The 6,346-nt window shown below is 39.2% G+C and overlaps 1 pseudogene; it reads right to left on the reverse strand.

Moving 5' to 3' along the window:
* Window positions 1–1,846: 1,846 nt before the first annotated feature.
* On the reverse strand, window positions 1,847–3,503 carry LOC122738905 (annotated as a pseudogene).
* Window positions 3,504–6,346: the final 2,843 nt, after the last annotated feature.

Consider the following 6,346-nt stretch of genomic DNA (forward strand, 5'->3'; position numbering starts at 1 on the left):
CCAAACCAGCCCTGGAGAAGACGCGATGCCGCGAAACCTAGTTCTCTTTAGTCAGGCATTATGTCGGGCAGCCCTAGAGTAGAGGCAACGTGCCCCGCATGCGTATGCGAGCGATTACAAGCCTCGAAAACCGCCTCTCCATCATCTGTGCCTGTCAGATGTGGTGTAGGTCAAAGTTTCTTAAATTGTGGAGCGTGACCCCACATGGGGTTGCCTAAGTGAATGTGGGGGTCGCGAAAAATGGCAATAAATGTGTGATTTGTATACCTATTTTATATACCAGGGGTAAAAGTGGAAAAAATTGTAGGAGTTCCGGTGTAGGTGATAATGAGCGGGTAATCCGGGTAATCTGCAACGCGCGTATAATGGGACGGTGCGTGGTGAATTTCCCATATCACGAATGACGTAGTCCTAGAGACCTAGAGAAAATAACGTTGTCCTAGGGAGGCAAGAAGGCAGAAGAACGGTATAGGAAAGCTTGCGTGGTTACTTGGTCAGGGGCACAGTGGATGGAGCTTGACATGTGAAGCCAGGAAGACCTGAATTCAAATTCAGCTTTAGGCACGTACTAGCTTGTGGTCCTGGGCAAGTGCTTTAAACCACTGCCTGCCTCAATTTCGTCATCCGTAAAATAGGGATATTAATAGTACCGACCTCCCAGGGTTGTGAGGATAAAATGTTTATTATCTTCCATTACCTTCCCTAAATACGACGTGTGTTTTCTGTCTTCCATACTTTTGCTATCAGTACCCTTACCCCACTCCTCCCCTCCAGGAACCATTCCTTGGCTCATCCCAATCTACAACGAATATCCCAGCAGGGATGGCCCATTTTTCTTTCTTTTTTTTGGGGGGGGGGCAGGGCCATGGGAGTTAAGTAACTTGCCCAGGGTCACACAGCTAGTGTCAAGTGTCTATGGCCAGATTTGAACCCAGATACTCCTGAATCCAGGGCCAGTGCTTTATCCACTGCGCCACCTAGCTGCCCCCTCCATTTTTCTTTCTGAAGGATCACTCAATCAGAATCTTAGAGCTGAAGGGACTCTAGAGCGCCCAGACTCAGAAATCATATACCTTCACAGGAATCAGAGTGAGGAGCTAGATACCATTTTTTTCAAGTTGCACAGTAATCATGTCTAATTAGGGGGGGGGGAAGCAGCTCATTAAAAGAAAGGAATTTTGCAAAATTGAGTTACAATATGGAAGAACAGCATAGAGCACTTAGATCTTGTTTTGAAACCCATGGACTTTCTTATGACAAAATACTTGGAAGGGCATTTGATCTAAAAGCAGAGGTGGCCTTTTTTCCTTAGTGATAATACAACAAAATTTTCCTCTTGAAAAGTGTGTATTTGGTGGATAATCTGGAAGAAACTAGTACTTTAAAAATAAATCAATTCAACATCTTTATTAAGAGTATAAATTCATACTTTGATCCAGAAAGATAAAGTAATTGCACTTGTGAGAAATTCAGAGCTATAGATAATTTACAAAATATTTTGTCTTTTTCCCAATTTTAAGAAACACCTGCCCTGTAACTTAAATAGAAAAGAGGTGGTCTTATTAAACTTGACCAGTATAGAGAAGGAATTATTTTATTTTCAAAACCTAGATATTTCTAAATATGAATGAAAATGGAACCCATTTACATAGGCAAATGACAAATTTGATCTTAGTCCATCTGCTTTTTTTAAAGGGAATTTATTGTAAAATGTGATGAAGCAGTAATGGTTTCTGCTGAGTTTCTGTTTTATAAGCCCATATAGAACACAAGGTGACCAAATGCATTTATAAGAGCCAAACCAGAAAATGTCACAGTTATGTATACATTACCATTTTAAAATCTCTCAATAACAATGAGTTTTTCCCATTGATGAATCATCTTCTCTGTAACTTTAATGGTTTTATCAGCTTCTTCAGTAATTGACTTCCAGATTGGTTGAATGTACCTCCAAATATTCCTAATTTACTGTCCAAAGATCTAGGCTGCACAGCTGCATGTGCTTTTTGGAAATTGTGGTCAGTTCTCCAGTCTCAAAAATACATAATGCCATTATCTGCTCCAGATACAAGCACTCCATCTGGATTCACAGTTAGTGTATTAATTATGACCAGAAAGATTTTGAATGAATGAACTTTCCACTATTTAATATTATCTGAAGAACTAGATGCAAGGGTTTAATGTCTTGGATGCAAAACCACTGCTCTGAATTTTTTGTGATTCATCAATATGACATGTTTTGTTAAGTATTTTTATAAGTCTTTTGGTGGCTTCCTGTTATGATCTGTGCTTCTGTGGTTTGACACTTTAGTGTAGCCACTGCTTTTGTATGTCCTGCCAATGTGTGTACACTGACTTTTGTCTTCATGTACCATATCAGTTCAGTTGAATCTCTACTAAAAGTCATAAGCATGTCAATTGTTGGGTGCAAATCTAAACCATACATTGCACTTAGATGTCCATGATAATGTTTGACAAGCTTATTGTATTCCAGATCCCAGCACTTCACTCAGGTATGGATTCCTTGCACTTACTATCACCCCTCTTATAGTACTGATATATCCAGTCAATGACAGTTTCAATTTACCACTAGCCAGGTCCCAACTCTTTATAGCCTTAGAAGCAGAACTAGTAAAAAAACCCCACTGATTCCTAGGTTCTACCACAATACATCAGACCTAGCCTAGATGTCCACTGATGACTCTGTTTCCATGGTGGATGCCACTGTGGTTTAGGCGTTATACGTGCCCCTTTGGCCATCATTGCAGCATTCCTGGTGCCACTAGCTTCCATCATAGCCATAGCTAACACAAGTGACTGTGAATGTTCAGGAAGCCCAGCATGTCCATATGTCACCTCCATCAGCTGAAGTACTTGTATCTATCCTAGATTGTGAAGGAGGTGGGGCCACAGCTAAAGATTGTGCAGCCAATTCATTTGGCGAGCTTTGACTCTTAGTAGCTGCAATCAAAGCCATATCAGGTCCTGGTAGTGTGGTAAAAATTATTTGTGGTAGAGGACAGCTAGGTGGTGCAATGGATAAAGCACTAGCCCTGGATTCAGGAGGACCTGAGTTCAAATCCAGCCTCAAGACACTTGACACTTATTAGCTGTGTGACCCTGGGCAAGTCACTTAACCCCCATTGCCCCACCAAAAAAAAGAAAATAAATAAAATTATTTGTGGTAAAGATTAATATTGGAAGTTTTAGGATGTGCACCAGTCACTAAATATTCAAGTTCTTGTCCTTGATTGTCAGGATACTGTTTATGCCTATATGTATCCACTGCTCTCTGAGAGCCTTATTCTGTAATATTTTCCTTCAAAATAGGCTTGCAACCCAGGACCATACTTGGTATGAACTTTGACAGACATCTTCAGCTTGTTACTCTCTTCATCCAACTATACTGGCTTCACATTATCAGCTACAAACATGTCATGAATCCTCTTCAATGATCTGAACACAAAGGTGTGAACAGAATGTTTTTCTACTCCCTCCACCATGAAGTCAATCACTTTGCCCCGGTCCAAAGACTAGATGGAACTCCCACCACCATGGCTCCAAAGCAGCTTCAGGTGTCTTGAAGTACAGGGACCTGATGTCACTTAAATGGCAGCCTGCACTGTGTGATTTTAAGCCATCTAAAAATTTGTGATGTGTATATAAACTGCATCAGATTGCTTGCCATCTTGGGGAGGGAGGAAGGAAGAAAAATGTGGAACTCAAAATCTTATAAAAAATGAATGTTGGGGCAGTTAGGTGGTGCAGTGGATAGAGCACCAGCCCTGGATTCAGGAGGACCTGAGTTCAAATCTGGCCTCAGACACTTAACACTTACTAGCTGTGTGACTCTGGGTAAGTCACTTAACCCCAATTGCCTCTCTCTCTCTCTCTCTCTCTCTCTCTCTCTCTCTCTCTCTCTCTCTCTCTCTCTCTTTTTCTCTCTCTCTCTCACACACACACACAAATTTAAAAAAATGAATGTTGAAAATTGCCTTTAACGTGTAATTGGAAAAAATAAAATACTATTTACATTTTTTAAAAAAGGACTTGCGATATCACATTGAAACAAGCTTTAAAACCTAAAAATCTTATGGCTTTGACTCTAAGCAAATAAAGAATTCTCTGGTTTATCAAACAAAGTAATTTAAATTTTACTACCCTTCATAACATTTTTTTTTTGGTGTAAATCAGTGTTTCTCCTGTAGCTGTTATGAAGCAGTATTCATTTCAATAGTGAAAAAGAATTTCGAGTAGCAGTAACATCAAAGACACTATGTTTTGAGAAACTTTGAGAAAGAGCCCACATGCTACATTAATAATATTATGATTGTTATTTTAAGTTAGAAATAAGATCATAAAGGATTTTATAAAGTATCTGTTACTTTATTTTTACTCTACATTTAAACTTTTTTGTTAAAAATATAATACATTCTTAACTTCACTTGAATAAAGCATAGGCTAAGCAAATTGTTGATTATATTGTTTTTTGAAAAGTGTTGGGGCAGCTGGGTGGCACAGTGGATTAGAGCACCGGTCCTGGATTCAGGAGGACCTGAGTTCAAGTCTGGCCTCAGACACTTAACACTTACTAGCTGTGTGATCCTGGGCAAGTCACATAACCCCAATTGTCCTGCAAGAAAAAAAAATTGTTAGTAGGGGCATAATTATTTTTTTCTTTTTAAATAAGAGAAGCTTGCTGCAGTGTAAATCACTGCCTTCTACTTTTAGCTGGTGTTATGGAGACACCTGGTGGTAAGATGGAAGAGAAATGCCAATTACACTATCAAAGCTGGCTCCCCAAACTAATTTTGGGGGAGAAGAGTCTTTATCAAACTGACAGCTATGGGTAAAGAGCATCCTTATTAAACTTATGTCATTTCCAAACCCTGACATAAGGGGCAAAAGGTAGCATAAGCCATATGCCCTGAAGACCTTTTTGGAAATTGCAGTCTACTTAGTGAGGGAGATACTATCTTTGACTCTTTGAGTAGGACAAGGAGGGCAAGCAGGTGGCAAAGTAGACAGAGCACTAAGTCAGGAAGACTCAGCTTCCTGAGTTCAAATCTGGCCTCAGACACTTACTAGCTATGTGACCCCGGGTGAGTCATTTAACCCTGTTTGCCTCAGTTTCCTCATCTGTAAAACAAGTTGAAGAAGGAAATGACAAGAAAAACCTGCAAAGATTTACATGAACTGATGCTGAATGAAGTGAGCAGGATCAGGAGAATATTGTACAATATTGTGTGATGATCAACTGTGATAGACTTAGCTTTCCTGAGCAAAACAAAGACCCAAGACAATTCCAAAAGACTTATGATGGAAAATGCTCTTCACATCCAGAAAAAGAACTATGGAGTCTTACTGCAGATTGAAGCGTACATTTTCACTGTCATTGTTTTTGTTTGTTTTTTCTTTCTTGTGGTTTTCCCCTTTTGTTCTGATTCTTCTTTCATGACATGACTAATGTGGAAACGTGTTTAACATGATTGTACTGTATAACCTATATCATATTGCTTGCTGTCTTGGGGATGGGGGAGTGAAGGGAGGGCAGGCAAAAAATTTGGAACTCAAAACTTACAATAATGAATGTTGAAAACTATTTTGACATGTTATTGGGGAAAAAATAAAATAAAATTCTATTTAAAAAAGAAGGAAATGACCAACCACTCCATTATCTTTGCCAAGAAAACTCCAAATGGGAACATGAAGAGTCAGACATGACTGAACAACAACATCCTCACTGTCTTCTGAGAAAGTAAAGGCATTGTGTCTTACCCAGTGTATTAGCATGGATTCTAGAATCAATTCAATTGTAGAAAAGATTTTGAGTTTAAATGGACTGCAAGTTCAATTAAACATTCATTAGGCACCTTCTGCCAGGCACTATGGTAGACCCTAGGGGATACAAAATTCAGAAAGAAACAGTTTCTAGCCTCAAGGAAGTTACATTCTATCAAAGGAAACAGTATATAAGTAAGTATAAAGTATACAAAGTAAAAACAAAGTCATTTTCAGAGAAAGGCACCAGTCACTGAGGAAGTTAGAAAAGGTTTTGTGTGGGAATTGGCACTTAAGAAGGAAGCTAGGAATTCTAAAAGGCAAAGGTGAGGAGGGAGTGGATTCCTGGCAAGGAGAGGGAAGGTAGGGTGTCATGAATGAGGAACAGTAGGCAGATACTTTGGTGAGTTAAAGAATAGATGAAGGGGAGTACTGTATAATAAGATTAAAAGTTAGGCTGAATATCTAATTGATTAGATGTAATTGATTAGATTGATTGAGGGAGAGTAAGAAGTTGAGATTGATTCCACGACTGTGAACTTGAGTTTACATAGAAAGATGGTCT

This window comes from Dromiciops gliroides, chromosome 2 (assembly GCF_019393635.1).
Source record: "Dromiciops gliroides isolate mDroGli1 chromosome 2, mDroGli1.pri, whole genome shotgun sequence".
Taxonomy (NCBI): domain Eukaryota; kingdom Metazoa; phylum Chordata; class Mammalia; order Microbiotheria; family Microbiotheriidae; genus Dromiciops; species Dromiciops gliroides.